We start from the raw sequence: 24,653 nt of genomic DNA on the forward strand, positions 1-24,653 counted from the left end.
TCCTTTATTAATATCTGTCAATAACCGCGGGACCTATAGACCCTCCGTAGAAAATTATTCGGACCTCCAGTTCATTACTCGACTAAACCGAGCCTATCTTCCCCATATCTCAGAAATCTCTCGCCCTTCTATATCCCCAAAATGTACCTCTGAATATGAAAGTTTGTGGCTTTCAGTCGTAGAGTCTTCTTTCGACCTTTCTCCAAAAGAAATCATCTCTTCATAATTTTTCGTTACCTCGTTTATCAAGAAACCTCGTAGAGTCGTAGATCTATTTCTTTTGCAAGCACCGAAACGTTCCAAATTTGAAGGTAACCTTTTCCATCTTTTTGAAATTTCTAAATTCGAACGTTTTTACAAATTCAAATATGATACGCTTGATCGGCCTGGTCTGAATCTCACAATGCAGCGTCATAGGCGAATAGCTAGAACTAAGTATAATGAAAAAATGAAAAAGGTTTGAAGGGAAAAGTATGAAAAAACTTATTCTAACGAGTTCCACTTAGCACATATTCGCCCTAAATTCAAATATAAGAGTCCACCAGTCCCTAAGTGCAATATGTCCACCCAAACTACAATAAAAATGCCTAAAAACCGAATTAAGAAATCACAGCCGATCATAACTAGTGAAGGAGTAATTTATGCCGGCATCAGATGCCCTTCTGATGTCGAGGCGATAAACGAATTAGTCAAAATCGGCTACACTAGAAGACCAGGTAAAGGAGGAAACTTTTTGCCTTCAAAGTTTTTTACGATGATTTCCTGCTAACTTTCTTTTTTTTCAGTTGGTGTACCGATGTAGAGCAAGGGTGATGTATACGATACTGACGGTGATGAGAAACCAGAGGCCAAAAAGGCGAGGCGAAAGCGCCAAGCATCCAAGAAGTCGTCCAAGAAAGAACCAAAAACCAAAAAGGCTAAGGTTGAATTATCTGGGTCTTGCCTGTTCGATACCACACCATCTGATCCTGAAATATTTCACCTTTTTAGATATTTAAGCCAAACGTTTAAAACGTTATGAAAATAATCCAAAGGTTTCACCTTTTTAGCGATTTAAGCAAAACGTTTACTAACGTTACAAAATAAATCCAAATGTTTCACCTTTTTAGCAATTTAAGCCAAACGATTAAAACGTTATGAAACCAATCCAAACATTTAAAATGTTACGAAACAAATCCAAACGTTTCATCTTTTTAGCGATTCAAGCCAAACATTTACAAACGTTACGAAACATGTCCAAACGTTAATCCTTTTTAGTGATTTAAACCAAACGTTTACAAAATTTAAGAAACAAATCTAAACGTTTCGCCTTTTTAACGATTTAAGCCAAACGTTTACAAACGTTACAAAACAAATCCAAATGTTTCACCTTTTTAGAGATTTAAGCCAAACATATACAAATGTTACCAAACAAATCCAAACGTTTCACCTTTTTAGCGATTTAAGCCAAACGTTTACAAACGTTACGAAACAAATCCAAACATTTCACCTGTTTAGCGATTTAAGTCAAACGTTTAAAAATAACAAAACCAATCCAAACGTTTCGCCTTTTTAGCTATTTAAGCCAACCGTTTACAAATGTTACGGAACCAATCCAAACGTTAAAAAAGTTACGAAACAAATCCTAACGTTTTGAACGTTACGAAACCAATCACAACGTTTAAAACGTTATAAAACAAATCCAAATTTTATACCTTTTTAGCAATTTTATGCAAACTTTTAAAATGTTGCGAACCAAATTCAAACGTTTCACCTTTTTAGCGATTTAGGCCAAACGTATACAAACGTTACGAAACAAATCCAAACGACCTATTTAACGATTTAAGCCAAACGTTTACAAATGTTACTAAACTAATCGAAAAGTTTAAAATGTTACGAAACAAATCCAAACTTTTTAAACATTAGGAAACCAATCCATACGTTTAAAACATTGCACAACAAATCCAAAGTGTAACCTTTTTAGCGATTTAAGCAAACGTTTGAAACATTACGAAACAAATCCAAACAATTCACCTTTTTAGCGATTTAAGCCAAACGTTTACAAACGTTACAAAACAAATGCAAACGTTTAAAACGTTACGAAACAAATCCAAATGTTTAAAATGTTAAGAAACCAATCCAAACATTTAAAGCGATACGAAACAAATCCAAATGTTTCACCGTTTAGAAATTTAAGAAAACGTTTAAAACGTTAAAAACAAATCCAAACGATTCACCTTTTTAGCAATTTGAGCCAAACTTTTACAAATGTTACGAAAAAAATCCAAATGTTTAACCTTTTTAGCGATTTAGGCTAAACGTTTACAAACGTTACGACAAATCCAAACGTTTAAAATGTTACGAAAACAATCCAAACGCTTAAAACGATATGAAACAAATCCAAATGTTTTACCTTTTTAGCAGTTTAAGCAAACGTTTACACACGTTACGAAACAAATCCAAATATTTCAACTTTTTAGCGATTTAAGCCAAACATTTACGAACGTTACGAAACAAATCCAAACGTTTCCCCTTTTTAGCAATTTAAGCCAAACGTTTACAAACTTTAAGAAACAAATCAAAACGTTTCCTCTTTCTAGCGATTTAATCCAAACGTTTACAAACCTTACGAAACAAATCCAAACGTTTCTCCTTTTTAGTGATTTAAGTCAAACCTGTACAAACGTTACGAAACAAATCCAAACGTTTCACCTTTTTAACGATTTAAGCCAAATATTTACAAACGTTACGAAGTAAATCCAAACGTTTCACCTTTTTCACGATTTAAGCCAAATGTTTAAAAACGTTACTAAACAAATCCAAACGTTTAAAACATTACGAAAAAAACCCAAACGTTTTACCTATTTAGCAATTTAAGCAAAACGTTTATAAACATTACAAAACAAATCCAAATGTTTCACCTCTTAAGCAATTTAAGCCAAAAGTTTATAAACATTACGAAACAAATCCAAACATTTCACCTTTTTAGCGGTTTAAGGCAAACGTTTAAAACGTTACGAAACAAATCCAAACGTTTAAAACGTTACAAAACAAATCCAAATGTTTCTCCTTTTAAGAGATTTAAGGCAAACTTTAAAACGTTAGAAACCAATCCAATCGTTTTCCCTTTTTAGCAATTTAAGTCAAATGTATAAAACGTTAGAAACCAATCCAAACGTTTACAAACGTTACGAAACAAATCCCACGTTTCACCCTTTTAGCGATTTAAGCCAAACATTTACAAACGTTAAGAAACAAATACACACGTTTCCCCTTTTTAGCTGTTTAAGCCAAACGTTTACAAACATTACAAAACAAATCCTAACGTATAAAACGTTACGAAACAAATCCAAACATTCAAAAAAACATTACGAAACCAATCCAAACGTTTTAAACGATATGAAACAAATCCAAACGTTTCACCTTTTTAGCGATTTAAGCCAAACGTTTACAAACGTCACGAAACAAATCTAAATGTTTTACCTTTTTAACAATATAAGTCAAACGTTAAAAACGTTACAAAACCAATCAAACGTTTCACATTTTTAGCGATTTAATCCAAACGTTTACAAACGTTACAAAACAAATCCAAACGTTTCACCTTTTTAGCGATTTAAGCCAAACATTAAAAACATTATGAAATTAATCGAAACGTCTAAAACGTTACAAAACAAATCCAAATGTTTCACCTTGTTAGCGATTTAAGCTAAACGTTTACAAACGTTACGAAACAAATCCAAGCGTTACGAAACAAATCCAAACGTTTTACATTTTTAGCGATTTAAGCCAAAAGTTTACAAACGTTACGAAATAAATCCAAACGTTTAAAACGATACGAAACAAATCAAAACCTTTAACCTTTTTAGCAATTTCAGCCAAACTTTTACAAACGTTACAAAACAAATCCAAATGTTTCACCATTTTAGCGATATATGCCAAAAGTTTACAAACGTTACAAAACCAATCCAAACGTTTCACATTTTTAGCAATTTACGCCAAACGTTTACAAACGTTTCGAAACAAATCCAAATGTTTCACCTTTTTAGCGATTTAAGCCAAACATTTAAAACGTAATGAAACCAATCCAAACGTTTAAAACGTTACGAAACAAATTCAAACGTTAGCAATTTAAGCCAAGAGTTTACAAACGTTACGAAACAAATCCAAGCGTTTCACCCTTTAAGCGATTTAAGCCAAACGTTACGAAACAAATCCAAATGTTATAACGTTTTAACGATCTAAGCCAAACGTTTTCAAACGTTACGAAACAAATCCAAACGTTTTACCTTTTTAGCGATTTAAGCCAAACGTTTACAAACGTTACGAAATAAATCCAAACTTTTAAAACGTTACGAAACAAATCAAAACGTTTAAAACGTTAGGAAACCAATCCAAACGTTTAAAATGATACCTAACAAATGCAAACGTTTCACCTTTTTAGCGATTTAAGCAAACCTTACAAAACAAATCCAAACGTTTCACCTATTTAGCGATTTAAGCCAAACATTTAAAACGTTACGAAACCAATCTAAACATTTAAAACATTACGAAACAAATCCAAACGTTTTTGCTTTTTAACGATTTAAGCCAAACGTTTACAAACGTTACAAAACAAATCCAAACGTTTCCCCTTTTTAACGATTTAAGCCAAACATTTACAAAAGTTACGAACCAAATCCAAACGTTTAAAACATTACGAAACAAATCCAAACGTTTCACCTTTTTAGCGATTTAAGCCAAACGTTTACAAACATTACAAATCAAATCCAAACGTTTAAAACGTTACGAAACAAATCAGAACGTTTAAAACGTTAAGAAACCAAACAAAACTTTTAAAACAATACGAAACAAATGCAAACATTTCACCTTTTTAGCGATTTAATCGAACGTTACGAAACAAATCATAACGTTTTACCTTTTTAGCGATTTAAGCCAAACATTTACAAATGTTACGAAACAAATCCAAACGTTTCACGTTTTTAGCGATTTAAGCCAAACGTGTAAAACGTTACGAAACCAATATAAACGTTTCACTTTTTTAGAGATTTAAACAAAACGTTTACAAACGTTACGAAACAAATCAAAATGTTTCATCTTTTTAGCAATTTAATTGAAACGTTTAAAACGTTACGAAACCAATCAAAACGTTTAAAACGTTACAGCTTTTTAGCGATTTAAGCCAAATGTTTATAAATGTTAAGAAACAAATCCAAACATTTTCCCTTTTTAGAGATTTAAGCGAAACGTTTACAAACGGTATGAAACAAATCCAAACGTTTCACCTTTTTAGCGATTTAAGCCAAACGTTTACAATCGGTACGAAACAAATCTAAACGTTTTCACCTTTTTAGCGATTTAAGCCAAACGATTACAAACGTTATGAAACAAATCCAACGTTTCACATTTTTAGCGATTTAAGCCAAAAGTTTACAAAAGATACGAAATAAATCCAAAAATTTCACCTTTTTAGCGATTTATGCCAAACGTTTACATACGTTACGGAACAAATCCAAATGTTTCACCTTTTTAGCGATATAAGCCAAAAGTTTACAAATGTTACAAAACTAATCCAAATGTTTCACATTTTTAGTGATTTAAGCCAAATATTTACAAACGTTACGAAACAAATCCAAACGTTTCAACTTTTTAGTTATCTAAACCAAACATTTAAAACATTACAAAACCAATCCAAACGTTTAAAACGTTTCGAAACCAATCCAAATATTTCACCTTTTTAGCGATTTAAGCCAAAAGTTTACAAACGTTACGAAACAAATCCAAACGTTTCACCTTTTTAGCGATTTAAGCCAAACGTTTACAAACGTTACGAAAACGTTTTCTAATATACTAAAGAAATCCAAACGTTTCACCTTTTTAGCGATTCAAGCCAAATGTTTACAAATGTTACGAAATAAATCCAAACGTTTAAAACGTTACGAAACAAATCAAAACGTTTAAAACGATAAGAAACCAATCCAAACGTTTAAAATGATACGAAACAAATGCAAACGTTTCACCTTTCTAGCAATTTAAGCAAACGTTTACAAACGTTACGAAACAAATCCAAATGTTTCACCTTTTTAGCGATTTAAGGCAAACGTTTAAAACGTTACGAAACCAATCCAAACGTCTTAGCTTTTTAGCGACTTAAGCCAAACGTTTACAAACGCTACGAAACAAATCCAAACGTTTTACCTTTTTAGCGATTTAAGCCAAACATTTACAAATGTAACGAAACAAATCCAAACGTTTAAATTATTACGAAACAAATCCAAATGTTTCACCCTTTAAGCGATTTATACGTTTTTAATGATATAAGCCAAACGTTTTCTAATGTTACGAAAGAAATCCAAACGTTTCACCTTTTTAGCGATTTAAGTCAAATGTTTAAAAACGTTATGAAATAAATCCAAACGTTTAAAACGTTACGAAACAAATCAGAACGTTTAAAACGTTAAGAAACCAATCCAAACTTTTAAAACGATACGAAAAAAATGCAAACATTTCACCTTTTTTAGAGATTTAAGCAAACTTTACGAAACAAATAATAACGTTTCACCTTTTTATCGATTTAAGCGAAACATTTACAAATGTTACGAAACAAATCCAAACGTTTCACGTTTTTAGCGATTTAAGCTAAACGTTTAAAACGTTATGAAACCAATCTAAACGTTTCCCTTTTTTAGAGATTTAAGCCAAACGCTTACAAACGTTACGAAACAAATCCACACGTTTCACCTTTTTAGCGGTATAAGCGAAACGTTTAAAACGTTACGAAACCAATCCAAACGTTTCAAACGTTACATCTTTTTAGTAATTTAAGCCAAATGTTTACAAATGTTACAAAACAAATACAAACGTTTCCCCTTTTTAGCGATTTAAGCCAAACGTTTACAAACGGTACGAAACAAATCCAAACGTTTCACCTTTTTAGCGATTTAGGCCAAACGTTTACAAACGCTACGAAACAAATCTAAACGTTTCATTTTTTTAGCGATTTAAGCCAAACGATTTCAAACGTTATGAAACAAATCCAACGTTTCACATTTTTAGCGATTTAAGCCAAAAGTTTACAAACGTTACGAAGCAAATCCAAACGTTTAAAACGTTACGAAACAAATCCAAACGTTTCACCTTTTTAGCGATTTATGGCAAACGTTTACAAACGTTGAAAAAAAAATCCAAATGTTTCACCTTTTTAGCGATATAAGCCAAAAGTTTACAAACGTTGCAAAACCAATCAAAATGTTTCACATTTTTAGCGATTTAAGCCAAACATATACAAAGGTTACGAAACAAGTCCAAACGTTTCACCTTTTTAGCGATCTAAACCAAACATTTAAAACATTATAAAACCATCCAAACGTTTAAAACATTACGAAACAAATCCAAACATTTCTCCTTTTTAGCGATTTAAGCCAAAAGTTTACAAACGTTACGAAACAAATCCAAACGTTTCACCTTTTTAGCGATTTAAGCCAAACGTTTACAAACGTTACGAAACAAATGCAAACGTTATACCTTTTTAACGATATAAGCCAAACGTTTTCTAATGTTACGAAAGAAATCCAAACGTTTCACCTTTTTAGCGATTTAAGGCAAATGTTTACAAACGTTACGAAATAAATCCAAACGTTTAAAACATCACGAAATAAATAAAAACGTTTAAAACGATAAGAAACCAATCCAAACGTTTAAAATGATACGAAACAAATGCAAACGTTTCACCTTTTTCGCAGTTTTAGCAAACGTTTACAAACGTTACGAAACAAATCCAAATGTCTCACCTTTTTAGAGATTTAAGGAAAACATTTAAAACATTACGAAACCAATCCAAACGTTTAAAACATTACGAAACAAATCCAAACGTTTTCGCTTATGAGCGATTTAAGCCAAACGTTTACAAACGTTACGAAACAAATCCAAACGTTTCACCTTTTTAGCAATTTAAGCTAGACATTTACAAATGTTACGAAGCAAATCCAAACATTTCACCTTTTTAGTGATTTATACCAAACGTTTACAAACGTTACGAAACAAATCCAAATATTTCACCTTTTTAGCGATTTAAGCCAAACGATTCAAATGTTACGAAACAAATCGAAACATTTAAAACGTTAGGAAACAAATTAGAATGTTTAAAACTTTAAGAAACCAATCCAAACATTTAAAACGATACGAAACATTTCACCTTTTTAGCGATTTAAGCAAGCGTTATGAAACAAATCATAATGTTTCACCTTTTTAGCGATATAAGCCAAACATTTACAAACATTACGAAACAAATCCAAATGTTTCACATTTTAAGTGATTTAAGCCAAACGTTTAAAACGTTACGAAACTGATAACAATATAGATGGTATTACCGCAAATCACCTAAGAGACCAATTTTACTAAAGGGCAACACTGATTACCTAGCATAGATAAGCATAAATACAAAGATGAGTCTCCATATAAATATACATAGAAATTCTATTTCTATCCCACATTGCTAGTTTACAAAGAAACCAACAAAACATGTGTCTATATAAGCCAATACAACACATCAATAGGAGGGTAAGATTTTCACCTCTTTCACATAATACTTTTAATATATTATTTCAAAGACAAATACTGACTTGCTCGTCGGAGTGAACGTCCAGAGACCCTCTCCGGCGTTCTTCTAACTTGTTTGTTCTAAATATCAGGCAGACCTACCTTACTTGAACTCAAGAATGGATCTTAGATCCGGTCACTCGAAGTCGTTGATAATTTCACAATTATCACGAAACTAATCGAAATGTTTCGCTTTTTTAGAGATTTAAGCCAAACGTTTACAAACGTTACGAAACAAATCCAAACGTTTCACCTTTTTAGCGATTTAAGAGAAATGTTTAATACGTTATGAAACCAATCCAAACGTTTAAAACGTTACAGCTTTTTAGCGATTTAAGCCAAATGTTTACAAACGTTACGAAACAAATCCAAACGTTTCACCTTTTTAGCGATTTAAGCCAAACGTTTACAAACGTTACGAAACAAATTCAAACTTTTCACCTTTTTAGCAATTTAAGCCAAACGTTTACAAACGTTACGAAACAAATCCAAATGTTTAAAACGTTACGAAACAAATCCAAACGTTTCCCCTTTTTAGCGATTTAAGCCAAACGTTTACAAACGTTACGAAACAAATCCAAATGTTTCACCTTTTTAGCGATATAAGCCAAAATGTTTAAAACGATACGAAACCAATCCAAATATTTCCCCTTTTTAGCGATTTAAGCCAAACGTTTCCCCTTTTTAGCGATTTAAGCCAAATGTTTCCCCTTTTTAGCGATTTAAGCTAAAATGTTTAAAACGTTACGAAACCAATCCAAACGTTTCACATTTTTAACGATTTAAGCCAAACGTTAACAAACGTTACGAAACAAATCCAAACATTTCACCTTTTTAGCCATTTAAGCCAAACGTTTAAAACATTATGAAACCAATCCAAACGTTTAAAACATTACAAAATAAATCCAAACGTTTCACCTTGTTAGCGATTTAAGCCAAACGTTTGCAAACGTTATGAAACAAATCCAAACGTTTCACCTTTTTGGAGATTTAAGCCAAACGTTTACAAACGTTACGAAATAAATCCAAACGTTTCAGCTTTTTAGAAATTTAAGCCAAACGATTACAAATGTTACGAAACAAATCCAAATGTTTCCCATTTTTAGCGATTTAAGCACACGTTTACAAAAGTTATGAAACAAATCCAAACGATTCACCTTTTAGTGATTTAAGCCAAATGACTAAAATGTTACGAAACCAATCCAAACGCTTCACTTTTATAGCGATTTAGGCCAAACGTTTACAAACTTTACGAAACAAATCCAAAAGTTTCCCCTCTTTGGCGATTTAGGCGAAATGTTTGGATTTGTTTCGTAATGTTTCAACCGTTTGGCTTAAATCGCTAAAAAGGTGAAATGTTTGGATTTGTTTCGTAATGTTTTAAACGTTTGGCTTAAATCGCTAAAAAGGTGAAACGGTTGGATTTGTTTTGTAACATTTGTAAACATTTGTGCTTAAGTCGCTAAAAAGGTGAAACGTTTGTATTTGTTTCGCAACGTTTTTATCGTTTGGATTGGTTTAATAACGTTTTATACGTTTCGCTTAAATCGCTAAGAAGGTAAAATGTTTGGTTTGTTTCGTAACGTTTGTAAAGTTTTGGCTTAAATCGCTAAAAAGGTGAAACGTTTGGATTGGTTTCGTAACGATTTAAATGTTTAGCTTAAATCGCTAAAAAGGTGAAACTTTTTAATACCCCAAAATGTATAATTATCCAATTGGACCACGTGTCCAGTTTAGATTCGCTGGAGTGATGATATCGGAAAGTTTTCCGATAAATAAGTTTTAGCATGACGGTTTTAGAAAAGATTGTTACGGAGAAAATTTATATTATATTTCAATTCTAAAGTTAGAATTGGAACTTAAAGAAAAAATGGCAAGAAAAGTCCAAAATAGGGCACGGGGACCAAAGTGGAAATTTAGCCACTTTGTGTTGAAAATAGAAATATTGGATTTTGACGGAAAAGTGTTATATCGAGTTTTGTATTATTTATCGGATATAAATAATACGTATAAGTCGTAATAAAAGAGTTTAACGATTTAGCTATGGACTAAATCGTACGAAAGAAAAGTTTGAAAAATAAATGGTAACAAGGAAAGAAAGAAAAGATCAAAGTGAGCTTTTAACCTTAACATATAAGGTTTTAGAATTTGAATCAGAAAGAAGGAAGAAGTATCCAGAGAGAGCGAGAGAAATTCATTCGATTACGTCGTTTCGCCGCCGTTTCTCCGTTCAACGTCCGTTTCAAGCGATTTTCGCGGCCATCTCTCCGGAATTCAATCCTCTACTGATCTTGAGCTTTATTTCAAGGTAAATCTTCGGATTTTTGGTGCTAAAAGCAAGTTTATAAGCTGTTTTAATGAGATTGTAATTTTGGGTTGAATTTGACGTTTTCGAGATTAGTATAGCGTTTTTGAAGAAACCGTGATATGGGTATTGAGCGTGGGTATGCTTAGCACGTCGGGGTTGTGGCGAAACCCCGGAAAATCTGATTTCCGGGGCTGTGCACGTGGTGCACGACCGTGCACCACGGGTGCACGAACGTGTACTGGAAGTACACGAACGTGCACCTAGCAAGGTACACGATCGTGTACTGAAGTACACGAACGTGCACCTTTCATGGTGCACGAACGTGTACAGTAAGTACACGAACGTGTAGCCCTGAGGTGCACGAACGTGTACTCAGTTGCACGATCGTGCACCCACCAAAACTCACACCCGTGCACCCCAACTCGCCTCCACACGTATGCAAACCGAAATTGATCTAGGCATTCGACGTTTTGAGTAATTTGACTCTAAAGGACGGGTTTCGGACTTTGAGAATCATTAATCTCGAGATTAGCTCGACGTCTTAGATAAATAACAATAATGGAAAACGTCAAGGACGTTAAGCAATTCTCAATTATGAGAAATAGTATTCGCTAAATCGTTTACATGATTAAAGTTATTGAATACGTAAACAAGTATAAAATGAAACTAAATCATAAAACTTAAAAATATTATACGTATAAGAATGCGAGAATCACGTCTCACTATTAACGATTTATCAGACGTGTCAGCAAGTAGTGAAGTCAATAGAGGCGGACTAGCGAGAGCGTATTATCAGATCGATCATATCATTTCTTGGATTGCGGTCACTGTGAGTTGTACTTTTACTTTCATGTATTATATATATTGAAATTATTTTATGAAATTATATATATTGTTTTCACGCATCGCATTAGATACAATTGATTGGATGTTATATGTTTATTTAATTTCTATACGCGAGAACTAGTATGTGATCCGAAGAAACTAGCTACCTATTGGGTGTCAATAGGCTGTGTGATCACCAGTATCGAGTCAGTCTAGTATGTTTGCATTGAGAAATGACTTGACACAGCTGGGAGCTGTTAATGAATATGAAATTTACGATTGGGTACATGATTTCGATACGAGAGTGAACTCGGCTACGGTGTAGCCTGGAAGTCCCCGTATCTAGTGGCTGGGCCACCAGCGAGTTGGACTCGCAATTGATATTTACGATTGGGTTGAATGATATATGATTATTCGAGAGATGTGTCGCATGCTAGGATATTAGTTTCACACGGATCAAGTACATGTTTATATCTTTTATATTAATATTTTCTTGACATGCGATGCTATGTTTTTATATTAATACTGTTAGTAAATCTCAACTCACTCAGTATTTCCCCAAATACTGACCCCTCACCTTTGATGTCTTTCAGGTGCTTTGCTTGTGGACTTAGCTAGAGGCCAATTTTGAAGTCCAGAAGTCAGTTGTATATGTTAGTTTCTGACTTCTGTGAGTGATGCAGTAGTGGTCCTGTGCCGATAGTATTGTAGCCTAGTCAGTAGTTCATTTTGATTGTACATATCAACTGCTGTCTTTTTTTATATGCTTTTTGATAGGCTACGTACGTTGTATATAATCCACGGCCCCAGATGCCAGTGAGATGTTTGAAATACTAACTGATGTATATAGTACCGCGAGGCCAGTTCGTACAAGGTACGGTAACTAGAGCCCGCGAGGTTTTGAAACAGTTAGTGTATATATTTGGTTATATGTTATATATATGTATATTTGCTTCCGTTGTTTTGTTATTTGTTTAGATTATATTTGCGAAAAATTAATTGTGATTTTAGGCTTGCTACGGGTTCCGGAGCTACCACTCCCGTTCCCTAGCGCCGGTTGCGGCTCAATAGTTTTGGGTAGTGACAATGTTGGTATCAGAGCAGTTTGGTCCAGTTACCACTGCAAGTTTGTTTCAATGCTTGTTTGAGGGCAGTTTGGTCCAGTTACCACTGCAAGTTTGTTTCAATGCTTGTTTGAGAGCAGTTTGGTTCAGATACCACTGCTAGAGTTGTCAGATTGCTTGTTTGACTGGGAGTATTTGTCAGTAAGTATACCTAGGAACTACTGCAGCAAGAGTCAGACCGTGGTTGTCTGTAATTGTGTTATGTGTGCATTAGTAGTACGTGGCATTATGCGCGCAAACCAAGACTATTAAGTTAGTAAGTGAATAGTATGTGTTCATACGGACGACTAGGGCAACTAAGTATTTGTTACTTACGCCAAGAGATAGAAATTGGTTATATATTTACAAATTTCGAACGATTGAGGTAAGTAAGTATTTATTACTTGCGCTGAGGTTATTAAATGGATATCTGTTACGAATTACGTGCGACTGGATTAAATGCTAATTGTTTACAGCATTTATAAGCTGATTTTGGAATTGCGTGTGAAATGGGCTCAGATGGTCGCTTACGTTCGAAATTGTTTCTTTTCAGCATGTATGGGCAAAACGGAGCTCAGTCGCATGCTGATGAAGAACGGGAGGAAGCGCCTCCTATATTTCAAAACGGGTTTCATAATGAAGTGGGCGAACCATCTGGGGTCCATCAGAATGGATTCCACGCAAATAATGGAGCATCGCCAGAAATATATCAAAATGGTTTTATGTCTGTGTCAGAGATAGGTAGTTCTTCTGGAAACCGAGTTAGAATGCATTCACCGGAGATAGAATACAGTGAAGAAGAGGAAGAGGAACCGGAGGAAGATCCGGAAGAGGATCCTGAAGAAGATCCTGAGGAGGATCCTGAGGAGGATCCTGAGGAGGATCCAGAAGAAGAATTAGAAGAAGAAGCAGAAGAGGAAAATCCTCAGGAAGAAGAGTGTGAAGAAGAAGAGTTAGATGAATTAGACGTCGAGGAATACAGAGGTGACTATTTCTGGTCAAGTGTGCGGAGATACCGCAATTTGAGGGAAGATGCGGACATAGCTAACGGTTAGGCGCAAATAGCTTTAAATCAAGTTAGAAGGCAGATGCGTTCTTTTTCTAGAGGGATGTTGACTGTAGGAGCGTATTCTACTGACTTTCTGTGGATGGCTGAAGGAGTCCCTAATCTGAACGAAAGCAATAGAACCATTAATCGTAGATATGTCAGGGGTTTAGGACCTCAGTTTGATGAGCTGTATGAGCACGTGGACGAACATTTCAGTACGCTTACTACAATGGCCCGTAGGATTGAAACAGAGCATGAATGGTCGGGTGATCCGATACGACCTTATTACTTTAGACGTGAGTACCACCCGGATTACGTCAGTACGTCCTCCAGAACTACAACCAACCCTTATTTTGTGCAAAGAGGTGGACGAAACTCAGGTATAACAGTTAGGGGCCGGCATACAGGCATAGTTATTAGGGAACCTAACGTTCCGCGTCAGGCACCTCCAGGTATTAGCAATTTATATGCTTTCAGTAATTGTGTTTATGCGTTTGTATTATTGTGTTTATATAATTGCTGCATTGCATAGTAGGATATCATAATAGGTTTTACCTATAGGATAATACCTCAGAAAGTGAGAACCTATAGGAAGCGTTGTAGTTAAGCACGCGCCTAATTAGAGAACATATAAACATAACTCACGAAAACAATAACATAACATATACTACATAATACATTTGTAGTGAACGTAATTCCTATATTACGTTTTAGAATTTGAAGAAAGAAATGGATTGCTTACAGGAAGTCGATGTGAAACATCGGTATCTGCGTCTGTATATGACGTAGAATAGAATATTGCAGAAGAGGATATGGTGATTACAGTAATAGAGAATTTTGAATTTAATTGAGTTATCGGAGATATGGAGAAAGAAGTGATGTGACAGACGAACAATCTGTAAGTGACAGAAAATGACAGCAATCCAAAAATTTGACAGCAGTACAAAAAAAAATCTGAAATATACTCAATAAATATGAAGAAAGCCGTTAATAGTCGCAGAGCGTATAATCTGGAGTAAGACTTACGATTTTATGAAGATTTTAACAGTTTTTATGATTTTTCAAGGTACAATTGTGCTCAGGCATCGCATGTGACATTGCATAACCACGATAGAAATGCATAAAACAAAATGATTTTCAAAATTTTAGATCATGCATCATATCTTTGTAATGGAAAAAGAAACTGCAATTTTGAGCAACTCTTTGGTGATGAGAGATGTCATCACTCTGAGCAACAATTGTACTAACGATTTTAAGTGATTTATGAAAAGTGGTTTAGAAAGAGCTGCGCAGCCAAAAGAAGTTTTAAAATCGTGTTGTTCAGTAAGTAAACTCGGATGTAAAGCCCTGCGACAAATAATCAAAGATTCTTAACAGATAAGAATAAAAAAAATAAAATTTGTGAAAGAAACTCCAATAAAAGAATAGAGCCATGTTAATAACCATTGCCATAAGGCTAATAGAGCTAGAGAAGAATGTGAATAAGGAATTACCGCCGGAAATGCGCAGATAACCTGCAATGCACTGGCAATACTTAAGGATACAATATTTATCCTTATGATTGAACAAAGGGTGAAATGACAGAGAGTCGTGTTAAAAGAAGAAATATAACGAATACATAAGAGTGATAAGTGTAATGATTATTCTTATGTTGAGATAAACGAAGTAGCAATCCGGAGTCATAATTGGAGGAAAGAGATTAAAAGTGTAAAGAACGAAAAGATGATACTATAAATGATGAAGCAAGTGATTTTGCAAGATATGAAAGTTAAAAAAATTAAATAAATCAAGAAAGATAATGATGCTATATGACTGATATTAGGTGAAGTAACTAATATCAGTATCAAGAATTACAAGTTGCGTTAACAGAAAGGAGAAAGGCACACGTATAGACGTATGTGTCAGAAACTGTAAGAATGGTGGATGATATGAAGAAAAATGTAAAGGTAAAATGCAAATACCTCAAAATTTAGTAAGGTGATTAGAAAAGTGAAAGTTCTAGAGATACGTCATAAGGATTGTCAGAATAGAACAGCAGCAATGGAACTACTATAAACGCAGGAAAGACGTAACGAATATAACAAGTAAAAGACAAGACAAGAGTTGATACTAATACAAAGAGATCAAGTTATTTGGAGACAATTAGAATCATAATATAAGTACTATGGAAACATTTCAAGAAAAAGATGAAAGACAGATTAAGGACAAACTAAGAAATGATTATAATTAGTAGTAAGATGATACCTTAAAGATTCAGAATAAGTTATGAAGCTATTCAAAAGAAAGAGGAAGAAGTTTAAGATGAGAAAGGAAGTTGATTATATAGTAAGAAAGAATGACAGACAAGGAAATAAATAAGTTATTAAGGGTCTAATGAATCTGTTGAGGTTGAAAGTTAAAGATGAAGTTAGTTAAAGGTTAAAGATAAGAAAGAAGTTAAGCGAAAGCTAATTAACGAGAAAAGTTCTCGAAACAGCTAAATGTTAAAGAAACACATGAAATTCTTATGAAGTTATTATAAATAAGGAATTATAACGTAAAGGAAAGACATTCTTGACTGACAAGTCAATTAATGACTCGAGGGGATCTATAAGGACTAATTAGAGAAAGTCAAGAAGATAAAAATACGGATAGTATCGGTTAACGAAGACGATCGTATAAACTATACGGTTAAAGTCAACACAAAGAAAAGTACATATAGCAATGGGGAATGTACGAAGGATCACGATCAATAGAATAACATAAAATTCACAATAGCTTAAACAAAGCAAGGAAAAGTTGAAAGAAGCAAAGGAAGTATCAATCTCAACTACGTTGAGAAATAACAAATATGACAGACAAGATATGAGTTGAGAAAAGATTGATTGATAAAGAACAAAATGTCAGCAATGATAGAAAAGAGTGAGAAATAACAAGAACTAGCCAAGAAAGGAAAGTGATAATTACAGACGATAGGAAAGATCATAACTGCAAGTTATAATTACAAGAGAAAATATTCATAGGAATATGTATAAAGTAAGTACGTTATTAAAGATGGAATCGACACGTCGTAACCATTCACGTATAAAGGAGACGAATAGCAACCTTATGGCTACTAAAGATGAAAGTGATGAAACGAGAAAACATTAGATTATGATTAGTGCCAACTAGGCAGCGATGATGCAATGACTATAATATCAAGACCACGTCCAAGGATCAGGCTAATAATCATCGACGGTCCTCGACTTTTACCCTAAACTTCCCTAAACCCCCTATACTTTCAAAAGCTTCCCTAAACCCCCCAACCTTTGTGGCGGCGCTTATTCACGGTCCTTATAGACAAAAATACCCTTATAAAAAAAAAAATTGGCGGCTGGCGGCGCCACGTCATCTGACATGTCAGAAAAAATTTAAAAGCCCAAAATACCCTGAAATAAATCAATCAAACCAAAACCTAACCAAACTAATAAAACCACGCTCAATTTAATCTAACTATTTTCATTCAAACCAACCACGCTCAACCCGATCAACCGCCAGCCCGCCGCCGCCCGCCGACCGCCGCCGCCCGCCGCCCGCCGGTCATCTTCCCCACTGTTCTTGAGAACAGATCTGTTCTCAAGAACAGAGATCTAGAGTCTGTTCTTGAGACTGTTCTCAAGAACAGACTCTGTTCTTGGGAACAGATCGTTCTCAAGAACAGATTGTTCGTTCTTGAGAACGATCTGTTCTCAAGAAAGAACAATCTGTTCTTGAGAACAGATTCGAAATCTGTTCTTGAGAACAGATTTTGGAGATGATGACCGGTGGGCGGCGGGCGGCGGAGGCGGAGGCGGACGGTTGATCGGAATGGGTTTAATCAAGTGTGGTTGGTTTGAATGAGAATGGTTAGATTTAATTGAGTATGGTTTGATTAGTTTGGTTAGGTTTTGGTTTGATTGGCTTATTTCAGGGGTATTTTAGGCTTTTAAATTTTTTTGAATTTTTTCTGACATGTCAGATGACGTGGCGCCGCCAGCCGCCAAATTTGTTTTTTTTTGTAAGGGTGTTTTCGTCCATAAGGACCGTGAATGGCGCCGCCACAAAGGTTGGGGGTTTAGGGAAGCTTTTGAAAGTATAGGGGGTTTAGGGAAGATTAGGGTAAAAGTCGAGGACCGTCGATGATTATTAGCCCAAGGATCATGCTGTTTCGGGAAAGATAATAGATACGGCGAAGGTACCAGTAAGAGAATTCTCGACGAAGTGATAGCAAGTAATTATACCAAAACAGAAAATTTTGAGAAGAGGGGCAAAAGTTAAAGTACAAGAAGAGATACAACTAATACGTATTAATAGACGCTAAGGAGGCAATAAGGATAAGTTAAGATCCCAACAAGATTTATGAAAATTCGAGGACGAATTTTTATAAGAGGGGAAGAATGTAATACCCCAAAATGTATAATTATCCAATTGGACCACGTGTCCAGTTTAGATTCGCTAGAGTGATGATATCGGAAAGTTTTCCGATAAATAAGTTTTAGCATGACGGTTTTAGAAAAGATTGTTACGGAGAAAATTTATATTATATTTCAATTCTGAAGTTAGAATTGGAACTTAAAGAAAAAATGGCAAGAAAAGTCCAAAATAGGGCACGGGGACCAAAGTGGTAATTTAGCCACTTTGTGTTGAAAATAGAAATATTGGATTTTGACGGAAAAGTGTTATATCGAGTTTTGTATTATTTATCGGATATAAATAATACGTATAAGTCGTAATAAAAGAGTTTAACGATTTAGCTATGGACTAAATCGTACGAAAGAAAAGTTTGAAAAATAAATGGTAACAAGGAAAGAAAGAAAAGATCAAAGTGAGCTTTTAACCTTAACATATAAGGTTTTAGAATTTGAATCAGAAAGAAGGAAGAAGTATCCAGAGAGAGCGAGAGAAATTCATTCGATTACGTCGTTTCGCCGCCGTTTCTCCGTTCGACGTCCGATTCAAGCGATTTTCGCGGCCATCTCTCCGGAATTCAATCCTCTAATGATCTTGAGCTTTATTTCAAGGTAAATCTTCGGATTTTTGGTGCTAAAAGCAAGTTTATAAGCTGTTTTAATGAGATTGTAATTTTGGGTTGAATTTGACGTTTTCGAGATTAGTATAGCGTTTTTGAAGAAACCGTGATATGGGTATTGAGCGTGGGTATGCTTAGCACGTCGGGGTTGTGGCGAAACCCCGGAAAATCTGATTTTCCGGGGCTTTGCACGTGGTTCACGACCGTGCACCACGGGTGCACGAACGTGTACTGGAAGTACACGAATGTGCACCTAGCAAGGTACACGATCGTGTACTGAAGTACACGAACGTGCACCTTTCATGGTGCACGAACGTGTACAATTAGTACACGAACGTGTAGCCCTGAGGTGCACGAACGTGTACTCAGTTGCACGATCGTGCACCCACCAAAACGCACACCCGTGCACCCCAACTCGCCTCCACACGTATGCAAACCGAAATTGATCTAGGCATTCGATGTTTTGAGTAATTTGACTCTAAAGGACGGGTTTCGGACTTTGAGAATCATTAATCTCGAGATTAGCTCGACGTTTTAGATAAATAACAATAATGGAAAACGTCAAGGACGTTAAGCAATTCTCAATTATGAGAAATAGTATTCGCTAAATCGTTTACATGATTAAAGTTATTGAATACGTAAACAAGTATAAAATGAAACTAAATCACAAAACATAAAAATATTATACGTATAAGAATGCGAGAATCACGTCTAATTATTAACGATTTATCAGACGTGTCAGCAAGTAGTGAAGTCAATAGAGGCGGACTAGCGAGAGCGTATTATCAGATCGATCATATCATTTCTTGGATTGCGGTCACTATGAGTTGTACTTTTACTTTCATGTATTATATATATTGAAATTATTTTATGAAATTATATATATTGTTTTCACGCATCGCATTAGATACAATTGATTGGATGTTATATGTTTATTTAATTTCTATACGCGAGAACTAGTATGCGATCCGAAGAAACTAGCTACCTATTGGGTGTCAATAGGCTGTGTGATCACCAGTATCGAGTCAGTCTAGTATGTTTGCATTGAGAAATGACTTGACACAGCTGGGAGCTGTTAATGAATATGAAATTTACGATTGGGTACATGATTTCGATACGAGAGTGAACTCGGCTACGGTGTAGCCTGGAAGTCCCCGTATCTAGTGGCTGGGCCACCAGCGAGTTGGACTCGCAATTGATATTTACGATTGGGTTGAATGATATATGATTATTCGAGATATGTGTCGCATGCTAGGATATTAGTTTCACACGGATCAAGTACATGTTTATATCTTTTATATTAATATTTTCTTGACATGCGATGCTATGTTTTTATATTAATACTGTTAGTAAATGTCAACTCACTCAGTATTTCCCCAAATAATGACCCCTCACCTTTGATGTCTTTCAGGTGCTTAGCTTGTGGACTTAGCTAGAGGCCAATTTTGAAGTCCGGAAGTCAGCTGTATATGTTAGTTTCTGACTTCTGTGAGTGCTGCAGTAGTGGTCCTGTGTCGATAGTATGTAGCCTAGTCAGTAGTTCATTTTGATTGTACATATCAACTACTGTCTTTGTTTATATGCTTTTTGATAGGCTACGTACGTTGTATATAATCCACGGCCCCAGATGCCAGTGAGATGTTTGAAATACTAACTGATGTATATAGTACCGCGAGGCCAGTTCGTACAAGGTACGGTAACTAGAGCCCGCGAGGTTTTGAAACAATTAGTGTATATATTTGGTTATATGTTATATATATGTATATTTACTTCCGTTGTTTTGTTATTTGTTTAGATTATATTTGCGAAAAGTTAATTGTGATTTTAGGCTTGCTACGGGTTCCGGAGCTACCACTCCCGTTCCCTAGCGCCGGTTGCGGCTCAATAGTTTTGGGTCGTGACAAACTTTTTGATTTGTTTCGTAACGTTTGTAAAAGTTTGGCTTAAATCGCTAAAAAGGTGAAACATTTGGATTTGTTTCGTAACGTTTGTAAATGTTTGGCTTAAATCGCTAAAAAGGTGAACCGTTTGTATTAGTTTTGTAACGTTTGTAAACTTTTTGGCTTAAATCGCAAAATAAGAGAAACAGAAAGATTTCTTTTGTATCGTTTATAAACGTTGTCTTAAATCGTTAAAAAGGTGAAACGTTTGGATTTTTTTCGTAATGTTTGTAGACGTTTTTCTGAAATCGCTATAAAGGTGAAACGTTTGGATTTGTTTCGTAACGTTTGTAAACGTTTGGCTTAAATCGCTAAGAAGGTTAAACCTTTGAATTTGTTTGTAAACGTTTGGCTCAAATCGTTAAAAAGGTCAAACGTTTGGATTAGTTTCGTAATCTTTAAACGTTTGGCTTAAATCACTAAAAAGATGAAACGTTTAGATTTTTTTCGTAACGTTTGTAAAAGTTGAACTTAAATCGCTACAAAGGTGAAACGTTTAGATTTGTTTCCAAACGTTTGTAAACATTTGGCTTAAAAATCGCTAAAAATGTCAAACGTTTGGTTTGGTTTCGTAACTTTTAAACGTTTGGCTTAGATCGCTAAAAAGGTGAAACGTATGGATTTGTTTCGTAACGTTTGGAAAAGTTTGTAAGAGTTTGGCTTAATTCGCTAAAAAGGTGAAACGCTTAGATTTGTTTCCTAACGTTTGTAAATGTTTGGCTTAAATCGCACAACAATGAAACGTTTGTATTTGTTTTGTAACGTTTTAAACGTTTGGATATGTTTCGTAACGTTTTAAACGTTTGGCTTAAATTGCTAAAAAGGTGAAACGTTTGGATTTGCTTTGTAACGTTTGGCCAAAATAGTTAAAAAAGGGGAAACGTTTGGATTTGTTTGATAACGTTTGTAGACGCTTGGCTTAAATCACTATAAACGTGAAACATTTGGATTTGTTTCGTAACGTTTGTACACGTTTGGCTTAAATCGCTAAAAAGGTGAAACGTTTGTATTGGTTTCGTAACGTTTTAAACGTTTGGCTTAAATCGCTAAAAAGGTGAAACGTTTGTATTTGTTTCGTAATGTTTATAAACATTTGGCTTAAATCTATAAAAATAAAAAAACGTTTGGATTTATTTTGAAATGTTTTAAACGTTTGGATTTATTTCGTAACGTTTTAAACGTTTGGCTTAAATCGATAAAAAGGGGAAACGTTTGGATTTGTTTCGTAACGTTTATAAATGTTTGGCTTAAATCGCTAAAAAGGAGAAATGTATGGATTTGTTTCGATACGTTTGTAAATGCTTGGCTTAAATCACTAAAAAGGTGAAACGTTTTGATTGGTTTCGTAACGTTTTAAACGTTTGGATTAAATCGCTAAAAAGGTGAAACGTTTGGATTTCTTTCGTAACGTTTGTAAATGTTTGGCTTAAATCGCTAAAATAGAAAATCGTTTGTATTTTTTTTGTAACGTTTTAAACGTTTAGATTTGTTTCATAACATTATAAACGTTTGGCTTAAATGGCTAAAAAGGTGAAACGTTTGGATTTGTTTCGTAATGTCAGTAAAAGTTTAGCTTAAATCGCTAAAAAGGTGAAACGTTTGAATTTGTGTCGTAACGTTTTAAACATATGGCTTAAATCTCTAAAAAGGGGAAACATTTGGATTTGTTTAAAAATATTTTAAACGTTTAACTTCAATCGCTAAAAAGGTGAAACGTTTGGATTGGTTTCGTAACGTTTGCAAACGTTTGGCTTAAATCACTAATACGGAGAAACGTATGGATTTTTTTGTAATGTTTTAAACGTTTGGATTTGTTTAGTAACGTTTTAAACGTTTGGCTTAAATCGCTAGAAAGGTGAAATTTTTGGATTTGTTTCGTAACGTTTGTAAACGTTTGGCTAAAATCGCTAAAAAGGTGAAACGTTTGTATTAGTTTCATACCGTTTTAAACGTTTGGCTTAAATCGCAATAACGGAGAAAGGTTTGGATTTGTTTTGTAAAGTTTCAAACGTTTGGATTTGTTTCACATCGTTTTAAACGTTTGAATTTGTTTGGTAACGTTTTAAATGTTTGGCTTAAATCGCTAAAAAGGTCAAAACGATTGGATTTTTTGTTTGGCCTAAATCGCTAAAAAGGTGAAACGTTTGGATTTGTTTTTTAACGTTTGTAGACGTTTGGCTTAAATCGCTATAAAGGTGAAACGTTTCGATTTGTTTCGTAACGTTTGTAAACGTTTGACTTAAATCACCAAAAAGGGGAAACGTTTGGATTTGTTTTATAACGTCTTAAACGTTTAGATTTGTTTCGTAATATTTTAATTGATTGGCTTAAATGGCTAAAGAGGTGAAACTTTTGGATTTGTTTCGTAATGTTTGTAAAAGTTTAGCTTAAATCACTAAAAAGGTGAAACGTTTGGATTTGTTTCGTAGCGTTTTAAACATTTGGCTTAAATCGCTAAAAAAGGGAAACACTTGGATTTGTTTCGAAACGTTTTAAACATTTATCTTATATCCCTAAAAAGGTGAAACGTTTGGATTGGTTTCGTAACGTTTGTAAACATTTGGTTTAAATCGCTAATACGGAGAAACACTAGGATTTGTTTTGTAACATTTTAAACGTTTGGATTTGTTTCGAAAAGTTTTAAACGTTTGGCTTAAATCGCTAAAAAGGTGAATTTGTTTTGTAACGTTTGGATTTGTTTTGTAACGTTTTAAATGTTTGAATTTTTTCGTAACGTTTTAAACGTTTGAATTTGTTTCGTATCGTTTTAAACGTTTGGCTTAAATCGCTAAAAAGGGGAAACGTTTAGATTTATTTAGTAACGTTTGGCCTAAATCACTAAAAAGGCAAAACGTTTGGATTTGTTTCATAACGTTTGTAGACATTTGGCTTAAATCGTTATAAAGGGGAAACGTTTGGATTTGTTCGTAAAATTTGTAAACGTTTGGATTAAATTACTAAAAAGGTGAAACATTTGGATTTGTTTTGTAACGTTTTAAACGTTTAGATTTGTTTCATAATGTTTTCAATGTTTGGCTTAAACCGCTAAAAAGGGGAAACGTTTGGATTTGTTTCGTAACGTTTTAAACATTTGGCTCAAATCGCTAAATAGGGGAAACGTTTGGATTTGTTTCGAAATGTTTAAAACATTTGGCTTAAATCATTAAAAGGTGAAATGTTTGGATTGGTTTCGTAACGTTTGCAAACGTTTGCCTTAAAACGCTAATACGGAGAAACATTTGGATTTATTTTGCAACGTTTTAAACGTTTGGATTTGTTTCGTAACGTTTTAAACGTTTGGCTTAAATCGCTAAAAAGGTGAAATGTTTGGATTTGTTTCGTAACGTTTGTAAACGTTTGGCTTAAATCGTTAAAAAGGTGAAACGTTTGCATTAGTTTCGTAACGTTTCAAACCTTTGGCTTAAATCGCTAAAAAGGTGAAACGTTTGGATTTGTTTCGCAACGTTTGTAAACATTTGGCTTGAATCGCAAAAATGGAGAAACGTTTGGATTTGTTTAGTAACGTTTTAAACGTTTGAATTTGTTTCGTAACATTTTAAACGTTTGAATTTTTTTCGTAACGTTTTATATGTTTGGCTTGAATCGCTAAAAAAGGGAAACGTTTGGATTTGTTTAGTAACGTTTGGCCTAAATCGCTAAAAAGGTGAAACGTTTAGATTTGTTTCGTAACGTTTGTAGACATTTAGCTTACATCGCTATAAAGGTGAAACGTTTGAATTTGTTTCGTAACGTTTGTAAATGTTTGGTTTAAATCGCTAAAAGGTGAAACATTTGGATTGGTTTCGTAACGTTTTAAACATTTGGCTTA

Source organism: Mercurialis annua, linkage group LG5 (genome assembly GCF_937616625.2).
Source record: "Mercurialis annua linkage group LG5, ddMerAnnu1.2, whole genome shotgun sequence".
Classification (NCBI taxonomy): domain Eukaryota; kingdom Viridiplantae; phylum Streptophyta; class Magnoliopsida; order Malpighiales; family Euphorbiaceae; genus Mercurialis; species Mercurialis annua.